The 18,198-nt window shown below is 38.4% G+C and overlaps 1 long non-coding RNA gene across 1 annotated transcript; it reads left to right on the top strand.

Annotated features, from left to right (window-relative positions):
* The first annotated feature begins 13,310 nt into the window (after window positions 1-13,310).
* Window positions 13,311-16,334, top strand: LOC134165635 (uncharacterized). Its single transcript, XR_009965594.1, has 2 exons — window positions 13,311-14,086; window positions 15,486-16,334. It is a non-coding gene; the product is annotated as an uncharacterized LOC134165635 (long non-coding RNA).
* The last annotated feature ends 1,864 nt before the right edge of the window (window positions 16,335-18,198 follow it).

Raw genomic sequence — 18,198 nt, 5'->3', positions numbered from 1 at the left:
CTTTTTTATTTCAGTAATCAATTCATTTGATGTGAAGTAGTATTTCAGAAGAACCAAGAAAATCACAAATATTAGTGCAACGTGGCAAATGTATCTGAAAACAAAGAAGATCAGTAGGAATGCGGAGAATTTTGAAGTTATAAGAATATTTCATTTCAACATTTGCTAAATGACTTTCAGAATTGCTTCAATTATTTCATTAAGGCATTTTCAAAATGAAGGTTTAAGCCTTTTCTGTAGCACTTCTAATGAGTAATTGAAAACTGTTTTAAATGAAAAAAACTTAGAAGAGTTTATTTAACTGGTTGAAGAAACAAATTCATTTTCTTTATATAAAAGATACTAGGAATTAACCCAAAACATTCTTACTTTTTTTTGTCTCTTTGAAAATAAAAGCCAACCTATATTTTCCCAACATGAGCTTCCACCCATATTTTATGCAGACTTACTGACACATTCATGGGGTTCTGGATGGATTGTTATCCTGTATATATTGAAGGGAAAACTCCACCACTTCCTCATCTTAAGAGACACAGTGGATAAAAATGATCAAACTAGGTAACTGGGAAGGGAAACAAGGTGCAGATATTTAAATATAACAATATTTGATCTTTAGAATAGCTTACCAAAGCATGTGAAATTTTCTACGCAAACAAAATTTTATTGTTCTTTAAAATATGCTCTAATTCAGTTGCAGTTATGGTCTGTGCTATGAAGGAGCTGAGACCAAACGATACTTTTCTCTGGTCTTAAAAAGTCAGTGAATCCGGCCCATAAATTTCAGCAGAGGCTTCTCAGCCAGCAGCCACAAGCGCTGAATCAGTTGTTGCAAGAGATTAGAAAAAAGTGCTTCTATGTTGATTTTTACATCTAAAACTGACCCCATCAGAATCAAATCTCAAACTTTCATTTCCAGGAAAAAAAAAAAAAAAGTAAATGGAACACAGTGGAGATAAAGAATAACCCAGAAGAATAAAAGGTTTTATTCTGTGACTAAGCATTAAATTAGTAGCAATAGATATTTACAACAGACTAGTTCCACAAAGACTTGAAGCTCCATGCCCGCTGGAGACTTTGGTTCATAGCAGTTACAGAATTTCACACTCTACCTTAATTTATTCATGCAAAAATGACTAACATTACCATTGCACTGCAGGACTTCATTGTATTTTACTGCAGATATTTATACTCATTTAGTTCTGTTCATTATTGTGGCAGTGTAATGTATACTTTTGAATATATTAATCACAGCTATAATGGACATAAAGGAAACAGAATATGTTCCTGTAATAATATATTAGAAGCTTAATTTCAATTTAATATGCTCTAAAATCAGACAAATTATAGATACAAAGCATTTAATTAAACTGATTACTCTGGCTGTACCCACTCTATCTCTGTTAACAGCACACAGATGCAAATACCATTTGCCAGACCCAGTCCAGTGCCCTGGTCTTGGAAAAGTTTTGGAAGGAGCACTGTGAACTATCCCACAGGTGACCTACAACCAGAAGCTTTTATACTGTGCAAAGTTCAGTAAATTCTGCTGCCTTGGGTAACTCCTGTGATCATCGCAGTGTGCTCTAAATAATCTAGTTATCTTTTTTTTTGTTGTCCTTCAGACTCCATTCTGAAACTGAAGGACAGCCAGACCGCTATAGGGCCACCCTCCATCTACATCAGATGGGTAAGCAAAGGGGGGTGGATCTAGCATGCCTCACCTGACCCATACCTATGCACAAGAGTAAGCCTGCTTCTCTCTGTAGACCAACCTTCAGGTATAGTCCAAACCAGTCTCACTTTACTGTAGAGTGCCTGGCATGGATAAGCAAGGCTAGCACCAACCGCACAGCACTTCAGACCTGACATGGCCAGAAGTCTTTGCTAGTTATTGCAGTGCCTGGACATGGATGAAGCATATGTGTGCACAATGCAAATCTAGTGTTAAACATTACTCTTTGCAGAAAAATTGAGGAACCTGCTGTCACATTTTACCCGTCACCCACAGCCAAGTTAACAAGCCAACACAGGGTGCCTGCAAAGGGTGCTTCTGTGTTTTCTCAAGCGGCTCAGGTGCCATGGCCAGTTATACTAACCACGTTCACCTTCTTCTGTCCAGGTATTCTGCCCTCTTTGCCACACATAGTGTGGCACTCTCTTCCTGACAGCCCAGAGAAACATTTGTAACATCAAGTTACCTACCCGTCCTGCAGATAATCCTGTCCTTGGGCTACAGATCATACAATCCTAGCAAGTGTGTCAGTGTCCACACAGGGAGTTACCAACACCACTCCCTTCCTAAACTTCCTTATTCTCAGAGGATACACATTTGTGATCCATACTAATGGAGTGCTTTGCCAAGGACCTGGTGGCATGAGGAGCTAGGACAAAACTGGGTCAGACATGGCCCTTACTCAAACCTGGCATATAATCCTGCTATTGTCCCTTTGCCTGAGATCGCTTACACATCAAAGAAAGCAGCAGTTGCTAACTTGTCCTACTGTCCCTGTGGGTAGCCAGGAAACCCACCTCCCCTTCTTAGAGTTACCTGCTGCTTTGCAGAGCCATACCCTGTTTTACTAGTGAGGTAGCAATGAGGAGGTGAAGCAACCAGAATGTGACCAGAACCACATGTAGAAAATTCCCAGGGGGAAGGATGCTAACTTGTGCCCCAACAAGCCCATGACTCAAGCCAAGGCCAGAAGGGGGAGGTGCCTGGCAGGATGTGTAGCTAGGGTGGGGAGGGCCTGATCACGACCAGATCACGCCATGTAATCATAACAGGGACCTGCCAGGTGATTGTTTACCAATCTGAATAGTGTGTTTGCATTCAGCCGTTGCATAGAACCACTTGAACATGCTGCCATGGCAGCTAATCCAGGCTGGGGGGGGGGGTTGGCGTGCACAAGTCACCTGCAGATGCCTGGGAAAGTCTATGATTCTTGAGAAAGAAATGCCTTCTAGCACCGTAGTCAGTCACAGCAGGAACCTGGCGGTGGCACAGCTTGCTACCAGGTAGACTTGCCAGCCAACCTGCTGTACCTACCACTGCTTCTCCCCAGCATAGAGAATGGCTCCTCCCATGGGCAGTTCAAAAGTCCCCTTTGTCCAGGAGAAATGGGGAGCAGATGGATAGGGAAGGGGTGAGTTTTTCTGAAAGGCTCCCTTTCTCCTCAAGAGTGTTATGTCCTACCTTTGCCTTTGGCTAGAACTTGCCCATCATTATCAGATTTCCCAAATCTAAGCAGAGAGTCACAAACCCTTGCTCCCCACTCCCAAAACACTAAACGTACTCACCATAACTCAGTTCCTTTTCAGATGTTTAGCTGGTCCAAATGCCATGGTTTCAGCTCCACTGTTACAGTGCCCTGTTTGTAGGCAGCATTGGGATGCAACTGTGTGTGATGTGGAGCACCTCTGCCTGCACAGGTTCTTAGAAAGGGGGCCCGAGGTGCACTCCAGCACACTTTGGTGCCTAAGCAATGAAGTCTATCGGTGTCTAGGACTCCGACCGAAAATCAGCAATGCTCTGGTTTGACAGAACAGATGAACTCTGAAAAACTGTTCCTGCTAAAAATGTAGCACACCGTCATTGTAAAAAATAAGTCTGACCACAGACTTCAGGTCAGACTTGTCTGTCTCTTGCCATATGGCTGCTGACACCTGTTCAAACCATGGTTTAGGTTCTGGATGTGTACTGGGAAGGAGGAAGCAAGCAGGCCTGACACTGAGAAAGGACAGCTTACTTTGCTTTTCCCCTCTCATTCCGCACCATGCAAATCATGACAAAGGAAATGAAATGTTAGGATGAAGTGAAGTAACACAGGAAGTTATAGAAGAATGCTGTTCAATCACAGTCGGAGCTAGAAAGACCTTCAGAGTAAGCATATTTTGTTTGAAGAGAGCCATGCGAATTCCTTGTTTATATGATAGACAGAGCTGTAGCAGAGCTCCAGATGAAAAAAAACTTCTAGGCTATAGTGATGTTGCATACCCAAGCTATCAAAAAGTGTAATGCCAAGAAAAGCATGATACTATGTGAAACTATCCATATAAATCTTTCATATTGCATATGTCCTCCCTGGAAAGATTACAAAGGATATGTGGTAATGCCGAATTGAATATTCTTTTATATTTATTTACTAGTGGACAAGTACAGCATACTGAATTTATAAACTGAAATGGGCTTTTCAGGCTTGGGAGCTCATAATATGTGTGTAAGAAATAATCACTGTAAAGATACTGAAAACAAGCTTGTAACTTGTCTTGCAAAGACGGCTTTGAAATGAAGAAAAATATGGGACAGAATTGTATCTATTTCAAGTTCATAGCTGTTATTTTTCACCAAAACTGCAGTTTAAAAAAAGGGTATGAATAATTTTCTAAAAAGGGTATGAATAATTTTCTGGACATTCAAATAAACTGATATGGTTCATCTGTATCACATTCCAGTTAGTAACAATTACAGGGCTTTTTTGCTGCAGATATTGCTATAATCGGATAAACTTTTTATAACAAAGGCTAAGTAGTACTTTTTGTAGAATAGCTCTAAATAGCTGGCAATTGACACAGGACATTCCTGAAGATGATCTTGAAATTTCCTTGAAGTTGTCTCCACTGGAAAGAAAGAAATTTGACAGAGAGAGAGAGGGGAGACAGAAGGGGTAAGAGATCAGAAACTGAATGAAAAATGGGCAATGGTTGGTGCAGGAATCCTCTGGAAATCTAAAATGCTGGATACACCAACCTGCTCTTCTGCTTGTTCCCTGTTCCTTCGCTGAAAGGCTCATGTATTTTCCCATGTTTTATACTGCAAAGACAAAACTCCCTCAGTTTCTGCTTGAGGGCTCTTCTTTAGTGACATTGCTTTGATTGCATTTGCAGTACTTTTCTTGTAATAGAAGGTGACATGAAAATGAAATGCAGAGCAGAGACCAATCCTTTGGACAGGGCATTGTAAAGAAGACATTCATTTTCTTTTTTCAGAATTATCATTTTGTTCATCATATACAGTATTTGATTCTTTTCCTACTAAAATAAACTCTCAGAAATTTAAGTAGTCGAGCAGCTTTGAACTCAGAGCCACAATATCAGTACAGGAATTTTTTTTCTCTCACACATGCTAAATTTTATGATTTTCTTCACTGTCACTGATTCATTTTGAATCCATGGTCAGATTAGGAAGTTTGATACAGAGTATTTTCAATTTGAATGCATTTCTCTGTCATTACAAAAAAAGAATTTCTCTAAGTATTGTCAGTAAAAGTCATAGAGCTCTAGATCATTTCCCCTGGGAAATTTTTAGTATCCTTCCAATTAGTCAGTCAATAGGATGTTCTTATAAACATGATAGTTTATTCTTCTCTAGGGATTTCCTTTTATGCTCTCCATCCAAGATGTTTCCAGAAGAGGAAGAAAGCTTTTGAAGCATCTACTCCCCCAGCACAGCATTTATGATGACTAATATGCATCCCATGCTATGAATGATAAAGAAGCAACTGCACAGTGATTTGCTCTTTTCTTTTAAAATATTTGCTGTCTTTTAGTTCTAGTGAACTATCTCTTTTGGCAAGCTCAGACAAATGACAACCACAACCAACTACCCTCACTGACTTCCATCAAGTATTTTTCTAGTGATAGTAAAAGTTGCGCATATTTCCAGTTACCTAATTAAATTCTTATTCTCTGCATAAACACAAAGTTTCTATTACTCTTATCAACAGTTTTTGTTATTGCACTTTTTATTAGATTCTAATGCCCCCCATATAAATTAGGCTGTCACTATCTTTATATTCCAATATACCTGTAAATTTACCTGCAGAAGGTACATAGGGTACATATCCAGAGACTTCACATGATTATACTGACCTCAACTTCATTTCAATTTAGGGAAAAAGACTAACAATAAAATCATTAAAAGGGCCTTCAGGCAGTTAATTGTCTTCAAATAATATTAAATTTATACTTTTGCATTATTTTACTTAAATGCAAAAATCTCTTATCACCCTTACACTGGCTTTTCAAGAGGAACAGGTGGGGAAGATTCAGAGATCAAAACCAGTGCAGCTCAAAGCTTGCTGCTTCAGGCAGTGTAGACACAGCTGGCTCAAGCAGCATGGAACAGTGGACTTTGGCCCAGACATAGCTAATATCAAGAGTAAAGAACAGTCATTTGGATTGCTGTTTTGTGTCATAAGTAATCTGCCCCTCGTTTTGCCTACATTCAGCCTACTAACTTGTTGCTGTAGGGTGAGTTGGACCAGCTTACCACTTTAGCAGAAATATGGCTCATCCAAAGCAAGACAAAAAAAAAAAAAATAGCGCAAAATGACAACTAAAATACTGTCAGACCAGTGAATTGAATTGTCACCTCTTAGCCTAGATTTTATGTAAGGGATGGAGTGGAAATATATGTGACAGAGACAAGGAAAACAGGACTGTCATTTTTAGCATCTGACTGGTATATAATATGAAGCTGCGCTCTGCACTGAAGGGGCAATTAGGTGAACTGCACGGCAGATTTACAGCACAATTTCAAAGCACAGTTCTACAAAATCTCATCCCCCCAGGTGAAATCATGGAAGTTCAAAATGACCAGGGATGAAACAGTTTTAGAAAAGCTATTAAGTTGAAAAATAACAGAAACGTATTCACACAGCCATAAAATCAGAGTCAGAATTATTCAACAGAGGCCTTTATCAAATAAATGAAGTACATTTAAAGCCAAATTCGCACCCTTAGACAAAGCTCAAGTAGACCTGCCTTTCACAAGCAAGCCCTAATAATTAAGCTGGTAAACAGCATTTTCCTACTATGCTGATTTTTTCATAGTCCACTGAAACCTAGAGGGTGAACCAGTGAATTTGCATAGTGACATACAGTTACACAAAACATATTTTTGCCTCATTCTAAGCCCTGTGAATCATCCTGAAGAAGGAATGACAACAAGTAGCAATGAATGGCATGTACATCTTCTTTCAACATGGCATCACCTACACATAGTGTACACAGTACAAGATGCTATTGTCTGCGGGGCCCTGACTACGTAGGCAAGCATTCAATCACCAATACACCCTTTTGAGTCTAATGGATGCTACCGTATTATTCAAATCTTAGATGAAACACCTCAGTTTAGCAATAAAAGTCTGGTCACAGATCTAGAGAAGAAAATAAAGTTTAATTTTAAAAAGAGACCTGGCAGAAGACAGTTGTTAGCTGTTATTTTGCATAATCTTTTTTTTCTTTCAGGGAGTTTTGTTCTATAACTGGCTGTTTTCTGATTTTTGGTTATTCAGGATAGTTCTTGGAATAGCAAAGAGCTGATACAGAAAGGAATGCATAATAGTTCAGAAACTTTCAATAAGAAGGAAATGCTTTTCTTTTAGAACTAACAAATTTAAATCATGCAGTGTTTTAGCATTTGATGTTCTCCTTCAGAACAGTCTTTGCTCTGGAAAAACTACTCCATGAACACTAAATGTTTTAAGATACTTCTAAAACAAAAGAAAAATAAGAAACAGTAGAGATTTGTTAGAGGCTCCAGAGTCATGGAAAAACAAACAAACAAAATATTTAAATTCATGTTTACATCCTTTCAGTGGCAGGAAAAAGGAACTCTCTTAAACATGTGCTTTGCCTTTTATTTCTAAACCAAAAAAAAACCACTTTAGATCAAAAAATTACACCCCTTCAAAGAGGTGCCTATAATTTTTCATCATAGCAGCTGCCCACAATGACTGTCAACAGTACCAGAGTCTCAGTCACTACAGCAAGGAAAGCACTCCTCGCAGAAGGTCCTTGACCCTTCTCCCATACAAAGTCAGCAGTGACCTTAACCCATGAGGTCCCCTGTAGATGACTGCTCTTTGGGACCATTCCATCAGCTTTTCCCTGGACAAAACACCCACAGACTTCCAACAGACAGTGGTTTATCTACATAAGCCCTTCAGGGCCAGGACTTGATTACAAACATAATGCTTCACAGGGAACAGTGACTACTCATCCATTCACTGGTTTCCAGTGTGTCTTTCACTATAATGTCGAGGCAGCAAGTCCAATGTCAGTGAAGGTGTTTGCCATTCAGTTTTGCTACTATTGTCCTATGAAATATTTACCCTAGTTCCATTAACCAAATGCACATCTTGAGGAAAAGTATGCATAGTAAAAACTTTGCTGATGTAAATGATCAACTTACAGGCATAGGTAAAATTTTTAATTAGTGATCAGAGCATACAGCACTTTGCAGGAGATTTGGTCCCAGTAGAAGTCCATGAGATCACTGTGTTAATGGTGGTTTTGGGAATTACAGTCCCAAACTGCTCAGCCTTATTCTGCAAGGCCAGGTGATATAAGTGGAAATGATGCTGTGATTCAGAGCAGTGAAATGAGACTTGGAGAGTGTAAAAATGCAGACTTTCTGTAATGGCCTTCTGTTGTGCTTGTTTGGAGTTAGGCTACCCAACAGTTCAGTGTAGCTGTTCTGTGAAGCCCCCATAACTGAGAAACTGCATACACTTTGTAGTGTCAGGCATGCAGTAACATCAGAAACAAAAATCACTATGATTTTTCAAAATGCCCGTGTGCCTGCTTCCTGGTAAAATAACAGTGCCAGGCATGCAGAAAACTGTAATAGTGGAGACCACACTAAACTGTTTAAGGCATAAGTACCTGTAAAATCTGTCCCTTACTGCCCAATAATTTTTACAAAACCTTTTAAGCTAAAGATACAGGTTTCATTCTAATGAGTTTCCTGTCAAACAGGGGCTCATAGTCTAGCCATATTACATCAAATTTGCCCTTATGCTGACACTTTGGTAAGCTAGAACTCCAGTTCTGATGAGAAATTGTGTGATAATAATCTCTGGCAAGCATTCACAAATAAAAAAGAGAAGTAGGGACAGAGGTGTAGTGTATTGCTTCCACCATTAGAGACAGCTCCTACTAGAGATGTCTGAGCAGCACATCACGCTCTTGCTTCCCCTCCCTCGCTCTCTCTCTCTCGCCCCCTCTCTGCTTCACAAACACAGTTTTAATTTTAGGAATCAGAAATGTAATGAAATCCAACCCATAATTTAAGGTTAATTTAGCATTGAGTTAAAACAGAAAGTCTGAAACCGACAGTATACCTCATTCTTTAGCATAAATCAGGAGTAAAGAGCTGGGAAATCAGACCCTATAATCATAATGAACCAGAAACACTGAGCATGATCAAATCAAACCATAGTTTAAATATGTGTAAATTAATTTTATCATTCATTTGCTTTATTTATCTCTTATAATGACACTTCTTGTCAAATCACCTTCATTACCTACTTTGTCAACCTAGGATTTTTATCAGCCAAAGAGAACCCAGGACTCTATCTAAAGTTATTTCTTTGGTTGGCCATATTGGGTTTTTTATTTTAAAAAGATGCACAAATTCATGAACTGTCCTTTCCTTGATGCCTGATGCAATCAAGCTTCTCAGGTTGCTTACAGCTCTTAGCATGCTGTTAATTAGAGCAGGTGACAGTACTGACAGACACACTCCCAAGCATCTTCCTCTCCAGTGAAGCACACAGTTGATATATGCTGTCACTGGCTGCTTCAAGCACCCAAAAGAAAAAAGGAAAAAAAACCCAACCACAAAAGGCTAAAAATCCAAGCAGAAGGTAGCATGCACATAACTTTTGGACCCTCATGGTTATTTAGTATTGTGAGAACAATTCAGACATTCTGGTCACAATTAGATGCTGGCTGAATGACTATACATATTGCTTGTTTGTTCCTTCTACAGATACACCTGGTAAAAGATGAGAATAAAAACCATGTACAGTTGAGAGAAGAACCAGTGTTTGTGGAACAATATCATAGGGTTCATATTTTGAGTTTAAAAGAAATTTTATAGCTATATGTTCATTAAATTAATTAGTAACCGACAGATGCAATACACCAAAACCATGAAAAATGGCTACAGAGTAAAACTTACGAAGACATACAAATTACTTTAGTAGCCTAATTTTCATTTTGAAAATTCCTGAAAATTGACTCAGTTGAATTTCCAGCTCTCAGGTGTTTAAGAAACATTTTGATAACTAAAGATGCACATAGGCACTCACTTAAATGCTGAGCATTTAAGTAACTACAAGTGTTGAGTTTTTTTAAGTATCCCACTAGGGTCCAGATTTCCAAAAGGGTTATTATCAGTCATATTGCTTCTAACAGAGGCAAAGTCCTATAAACTGAGGACCATCTCTCCAAAGCAGGTATGTTAGTCTGTACACATAGGCGTTCTTAGATTAATGAATACTGGAATTGATGTAGTTGTTTCAAAGTGTGTAATGAAAATCATTCACCATTAGAACAGTAAGAGACATAAGAAAATACTTAAATGGTAAGAAACATTTCATATTTTCCACCTTGTTCATGAGAAAATACTAAAATAACTCAGATCTCTTCTGTAATTCTTAAATAACCTTGCTGAAGATTTTAATTGGCAGGAAAAACATGGGTGCCTTTATGAATACAATTAAGAAGAACAAAGCATCTAGTTCTAAGTGCTCATCTCTTATATTTGTTCAATAGGGTTTTATTTCTGTTGAAACTCAGTTTGGAGTAAATATCAGATTCTCACATCCAGTGGCTCCACCTTCCAGGAAGAACTGTGGAAGTGCCAAAGGAGGAAAATAGGCAGAAAAGGGCAGTGTGTTAGGACTTTCCTGCATGCCTTATCTTGCTTAGCTATTCCGTCTCCTGTCAGAGGTGTAGAGCTGGATTCTGATTTTAGTGGTGATTCAATTAGTTCAAAGGAAGCTCATGATAACTTCACTGATGGGCATAGAGAATTCCTCTGGACTGAGAATCAGTCCCACAGTGTGTCTCCTTGCAGGCTGAAGGAAAGGGAAAAAATGTTTACGTGGAGCTAAGAAGGAGAAACGGGAATGCATGTGTTGGAAGTGCCTTTTTATTAGAGCAGAAACTCCTCAACTTCCTGCCTCCCTCTGAAACTGAGAGGGAGAGACACAGGACAGAAATAGAATTGAAAGGAAAACCTTTAAAGTGTCTTCTGGTTTATCTTTAATTGAACTGTGAAGTCTATATTCTACTTTTCATTATCAATGTATTTCACTAATAAAAGGCTAGCGAAGAATCCGAAGAATAAATGTACAAAATTATTAAATTTCTCATCAGCTTTCATTAACATTTTAAATGCATAGTTTTTATTATTTCTGAATAAATGCAAGGACTACATTTTTTCTTTTTTTAATGTTCTGTGTGAAAAAATCTAAGTGGAATCCTTTTATTCTTTAAAAAAGCTAACGTGCAGACTGTACCAAAATAACAAAATATGTGAATTAAAAGAAGTAGAATAAATATATTAGTTATCATTTGCCTATGTGCTGGTATATTGCCCAGTCTTCACATTATGAAACAGTACTGAAAATGCTGCAGATCGTGAAAGGAGCTATGATGAGTACTATTACCACTCAACATAGGTAGTACAAAGCTTCATATCTTTTAGTCTATTGTCCAACAAATCTCTTATTCACATTACTCTCCAAATCTGAAAATATGCTTTTATCTCACCTTTCAATTTTCAGGTAGCACTATCTGCTCTGAAGATAAACAAATAAACAATTTATGTCCATGTCTGTGAGAGCATCTTTAATTGTTAAAGTAGGAACAAAATCTTCCCAGCCTCATTCAGAAGCACAATTAAATTGGCCTTGGGTTTCTAACACTGCAGATATATAAAAATTATCAGCTTTGGGGTTACAAGAACAAACTAACAAAAACGCTTATATTGGTTTTACGGTTGGGAAAGTCCTCTTCACATTTACTTAAGTTTGATAACTTCAAATTTAACCCTGAACTATTTCTCCATTTGTCTTTACATTCCACTGGGTAGATCTGAGGACAGGAGACTAAATTTTTCATATTCTGAGTCCACTACAGGGAGCAACTCTACCTCACACTGCAGCACCTTAAGGAAAGGTGCATGCTTGAGCAACATCTTGCTGCAGTGTATTGCAGCTGATCAGAAGTGCACAGCTTACAGTCCTGCTAATATGTTAGCTGGGAGAGACTTTAAAAAACATGAGGAACACAGCAAGTTTTCAGTAGTGTATGCTAAGCCTTCACCTCTGAAAAGACCATGCCTCTTAACTCCCTGACCTAACTGATGCATAGAGCTGCACTATATTGTTCAAAGGTTGTCACAGGCAGTTGCCATTTTAATACAATGTACATAATGGGCCCTTCACTTCTATTGGAATCATATTTACTAAATCCACAAGTTATTTTCTCAAATTTTGTTTAATAGGTTACATTTTTTCTCCCAGTTTCAGAGTCCTATTTGTACATTTACTGAACATTGATGTAAAATGGGAAAATTACAACTGACAGGCACTGTAGGATTGCAGTAATTATTTTAAAATAAGGCTGATTTGTTCTACTGCTTCTTTCCCTGAGGCCAATAACTGGAGGCTAGTTATACTGCAATTCAACAAGCCAGAGGAAAAACACCTGTTGCATATGATTTTTCTCTATTAAAATGCAATGAATAATTCAACATGAATATTTTAAAAAGCATCACTGTTATCATGCCTCTCAGTTCTTAAGAAAGCATTTGTAGCTGAAGAGAGAGGGCCAGGTCAACCCAAAATATTGTCCTATAAGGTGTATTAGTCCACCCACTTTCTTAGATTTACCAAAACCACAACTGTGCTTTTCCCTGTTGTCGTGGTTTAAGCCCAGCCGGTACCTCAGAACCGCGCAGCCACTTTCTCACTCCCCCCTGGCCCTCCTTTCCTTCCCCCCGCTCCCGGAGGGATGGGAAGGAGAATTGAAAGAATGTAACTCCCATGGGTTGAGATAAGAACAGTCCAGTAACTAAGTATAACACAAACCTACTACTGCTACCACCGATGATAATAATGATAAGGGAAATAACAAGGGAAGAGAATACAACTGCTCACCACCCACTGACCGATACCCAGCCCAACCCAAGCAGTGATGTAACCCTTCCAGGTAACTGTCCCCACTTTATATAGTGGGCATGACATGCTATGGTATGGAATACCTCTTTGGCTAGTTTGGGTCAGGTGTCCTGTCTCTGCTTCTTTCCTGCTCCCCCTCCTCCCTGGCAGAGCATGAGACTCAGAAAGTCCTCGGTCAGACTAAACATTACTGAGCAGCAACTAAAAACATCGGTGTTATCAGCACTGTTCCCAGGCTGAAATTCAAAAACACAGCACTGAACCAGCTACTGAGGAGAAAAAATTACTGCTACTGCTGAACCCAGGACACCTGTCATTAACAGAGCAATGATACAGCTTCACTAGAATCATAGAATCATAAAATAGTTTGGGTTGGAAAGGACCTTTAAAGATCATCTAATTCCAACCCCTGCAGTGAACAGGGACATCTTCAACTAGATGAGGTTGCTCAGAGCCCTGTCCACCCTGGCCTTGAATGTCTCCAGGGGTAATGTTCCACTGATTTTCTACATTATATTATTACATACATAGATGTAAGTGAGCTGAAAAAAACCAACTGAAAAAGATGGTGCATTTGTGCAATGGTTATTCCAAATAAGCAATTCCAAACTTAAGACAGAGTAATTAAGGTGAATTTTATAGTGTTTCATATGAAGTAATTTCCCATTTCACTGAAGTAAACAGGTAAGTTCCTACTGGATGGAGTGGAACCTAGATAGAAGTTACAATCCAGGTCAGTGATTCAGCTTGTTTCGCAAAAATTCCTTTATTACTAAAATTCCATGAAAGACAGATAAGTTTTGTGCATTGAAACCATTAAGTGTACATAACCTTGGGTTTACCAAAAGCTCAGAAGATCATAAAGGGCTCAAATATACCAACTGACTAATAGAAAATTATAAGCATCCTCCTTAAACACATATCAAGACTGCTCAGGAGCTTGAAGCACTGAGCTCACATAAAAGAAGAGAAAGTTCCTTACCAGTACAAATAGATACAAAGTAAATAAATATTCTTCTCAGACAGCTCTAATAATCTGAACTCTCACTTGTTTCAAGGTAAGGAAGTTGCATGCTTTCAGCCTGAAGGAAGGATCTACAGAAATAGAGGTTGAGGAACTCTATTCATTATTACTAGTAACCATAACAATAGTTTTACATCCTATGACTCCTTGAGCACTGGCTAAGCCATCCAGGCTCTGTCATGTCTAAGTTTTAAGAAGCATCCTCATGAAATTCAAACTGAAGTGCTGTGAATATAAATTGCTAGAACTTTCACTTCCAAAAGTTCATTCACTCAGTATATGACTTACAGGGACAAATTATATAATTCTCTCTGTAGGTTTACAAATTCACTGGAAAGACAATCTATAGTACCCATGATTCAAAAGGGAAATAATGCATTTGTTCAGATGCTACGTACTGGCAGATGAGGCAATGAATTCAGTAATATTTTCAGTGATTTTTAATATCCTTTCACAAACCAATGATTAAATCCATAGCCTGAGAGAATGGCTTAATCCTGATTAGACATGTATGAAAATGCTTGCATTTAGGGGAAACAGAAACTTTCCAGAAGTGGGAGTGATATTTCTAATTGTCCTTATGCTTTGCAGTATTAAAAAATACTGCTGTCTCACAGCACTCCTACAGCACTGTACCAATCATAAGTATGTATATCTGCAATCATAAGTAACTTTAAACCAGCTATAGACAGCATGTCTGGAAGTGAGCAGTTCTGCATTTTTTCAATTTTAGGACTTAGAAAGTTTTCACAAATTTTGATTGGATGGGGGAGAAAAATTGTAGAGGTTCTCTGTTTTAATTTTCAGTTTTTTCTAAGCCATTTTGTTCAGTATTTTATGTTCATGAGCATCATTAGCATGGTTCTTTAAGGAACTATAATTTTCAGCCTTCTCTCTACCTGAGGAATCCATATTGGGCAGGAACAAAAACAAGTCAAATGAACCTTCTGTAGGTCAGGAACTGAAGGACTTGCAAAGCTAGATGTTGGATCTACATGATCCCATTATCTTCATAGACTGCTCCAACCCTTTTTTGGATCAGATAACATCTTCAGTTCTACAACTGAACTCACACAATTGCACAGTTAGGTTTGTTTTAAAACTTAATTTCATAAGGTTCCCCTTTATACTGCAAGACAGATTTACTAATTATTTTTTATTTTCCATATCATTCATGATATCATGGGCATCTATCCTGTTCCTGAAGTCATCCTACTCTAGCTTCATGCAGAAGTTATGCAAAACATTTGTTTTTATTTTCCTATTCTGTTCTTTTTTTATAATTCTTCCATATTCATTTAGAGATGAAATCATCAAACTTAAAGTAATGGTGAATACTACAGGTCCACAAAGTGTTATAATAATCTTTTTGTTTTGCTCTCAACCCCTTTTCTAAATTTAGTTAAATTCCCTCTGCATTTTTTTTTGCAGTTTTCACAGAGAACCCTACAAATGATTCATGTGGCAGCAATTCTGTCTTACAGATGTCTCTCCATGACTCTGTGGAGAATTTATGGACTCCGTGAGTCCATTTTGGCATCCAGCAGCCAAGTCCTTCATCATCACTACACTGCCTGCATTTGTAACGAAGAAAAGCTACACAACCTCATCTTGCTTCCCAGATGTAATGCCATCCCCTGTAGCAACCTCCTCTGTGTCTGACGAGTTGGTTTCACTATATAAATACCTCCATAATTACATATGGAACTGTTAGTAACTACAATGTCATTTTTCCACAATGTCATGCTATGGGTGTCTGAGTGTCAAAGCTTCTAACCACATAGACTGCCAGGCTGTTGAAGCCATCCCTTAGGATGACTGCTCTCATGTAAGGGAAATTATTACTGGCTAAGAAATTATAATGTTTATGTTTCAAACAATAAGAAACCTTACTCTAAGTTTATTCATAAAAATGATATCCCTAGAATTTTAATATGTTTGTAACACTTATTTCTGAAAAAGACAGTGGGTTTCACCTGTCACCTGAATCACAAAATATTTCCATGACATCTAGATGAGATCATCATATTTCTGGTACTATTACTTTTCCTATAGAGTTTAACTACTGCTGCAAGCCACAAGAACACGAGAAAGACACTAACATTGTTCTGTGCTTCTTTTACACTTCCTGTATTTGTTTTTAATTTTATTGCTCCTTTTGCCATTAAGGCAATTAACCCCCCCACACACCCTAAAGCCAACCAATCAATCAACCAAATTAACTAAACAAACTAAAAACCCCCATTCTATAGGAACACACCATCATAATACCATAATGCCATAATATGAAAATCCTATTCACCTTGAATTAATTTCTTTAGCAAAAAAAGAAATTTAAAATTACTAGATAATATAAAATAGTGATTTGCATTCAACATTGAAAAAGACATTTGGAAGCAGAAGTTCTACCATGTTCCTATGTTATTCCTCCTTAACTCAGTGAAATCTTCAATTACTTTCCTGCTCCTCTTCAGTTCTCCCCTTCCCCCATCCAGAATATTACCATGCACTGAGAACACTATTTGATTTCCACAAGTGGTGCAAGGGAAGGGACCAAACCTGAATCTCCTAGGGTACTGTAGAAGAATTGACACATGCTTCTTCTTATGCCTTAAAAGAAGGTGGTGGCTATCACAGATCTATTTTTAGAGGGGTCAGGAACATTAAATGCATTCCAGAAATACCTACAGCCTCAAGCCCCTGAGAAGAACAGCATCCACTCTCCAGTCTGTGATTTTGATTAGATATGAGCACAGAACTGCAGTTTGGAGCTTGTGCAAAAAAAAAGAATAAATAGTGCCTGGAAAGCTTTAGATCAAAACATAAGAATTCTGGTGTCTTCAAGATCAGCTGGCAACTGAAGCAGAGGTTTTCAGCACCAAAACACTTGATATAGGCATCTAAATTCTACTTAAGCTCCACCTAAGGTGCCTAAAACTCCTTTGTTGGGTCTGGCTCCAAATTCCTTTAGTTATATGAACAGGAAGGAAGAAAATCAATACTTCAGGTCCAAATGTGCTGAAAATAGAGTTAATCTATTACATACACATCGTGTCATACTGAAACAATATGAGAATTCTTCTCTTACTTTGGAGAACTCACAGCTGCAATATTTCAGCTCTACTTTGCAGGCTTTTATCACAGTTTTAATGAAGTGTAGTTGGTTTTGAAGTAAAAGCCTGTCGGTTTTCATGAAAAGAATTAGATTTTCTTGCACCGCCTGATCAGCTTTAAAATGGGGCTTAGCTCTCATTATCCTCTGAACATTTTAAAGAAATTAATTGTAGTGATACATTTTAACCTGATGTGACGACAGGCTCATTATCAAGAGTAGTATGCAAGCAGGCAAAGATGGATTATCTAAAAAACGGGCTCAGGGGAAGGAAGTTTAAAAGATTAGACTGTCTCCTGGGTAATGGGTCTTTTTACCAAAGTCAAGAACCTTTGGGAGTGCTCTACATTCACTTGCATTTTTAATAGAAAAGACACCTTTCAGAAGCAGCTGCAAATACCACAAGGCTATCTTCTTAGACCATTATTTATTGATAGGAAGCAGGCAAAGATCCACATAGAAGGCAACCCATTAGGTAACTGCCTGCCTTCTGTGGCCCCAGCACTGTAGCAAGCACCATGCTCTCAAAGTGAGAAGTGGTAACTATTTCCCTTGGAATTTTCAAAGTTTCATTATATATACAGAAGGCATTAGAAGAAGAGGAAGACAAAATAATCAGACTTTTACTGCCTCTGATTAGAGCTCTACCAGCTCTAGATTTTCAGCAGTCACTGTGAGTTTCTCTAGATTTTCAGCAGTCACTGTGAGTTTTCCTCCTTCAGACTTATGCCTATCGAATTTCTAACCCTTCAATTTGCACCAAAGCCTGTCCTGCTGTATTTGGTGATTGTGGTGGCTCTGGCATTAACATCTTGCTTCCTGTCTTCAGTACCTTATGGCAAAGTTCTTATGTGGGATTCCTGCAGTGGAGATGGTCCCCGAGGTGCTCTGACACTGTTCCTCAAGCAGAGGCGTGCCTGTTGACCCTATGCCCATCAGTCCTGGCCATCTTCCAAAGCAGCAAGAGCACTAACAAAAGACTTAAAATGGTTGTTCCTTAGAGAGAAAGACTGTACTACCCACTATCATCAGTGTCTGTGAGCAGAAATAGCCATGCTTTATACACTTCCTCCACCTTCAACCAA

The sequence above is a fragment of the Pezoporus occidentalis genome, unplaced genomic scaffold, assembly GCF_034315485.1.
Source record: "Pezoporus occidentalis ecotype Australia unplaced genomic scaffold, CSIRO_AGI_Poc_V1 ctg108, whole genome shotgun sequence".
Lineage (NCBI taxonomy): Eukaryota > Metazoa > Chordata > Aves > Psittaciformes > Psittacidae > Pezoporus > Pezoporus occidentalis.
Note: the sequence above shows the minus strand (reverse complement) of the source record. Positions and strands in the feature narration are given on the sequence as shown.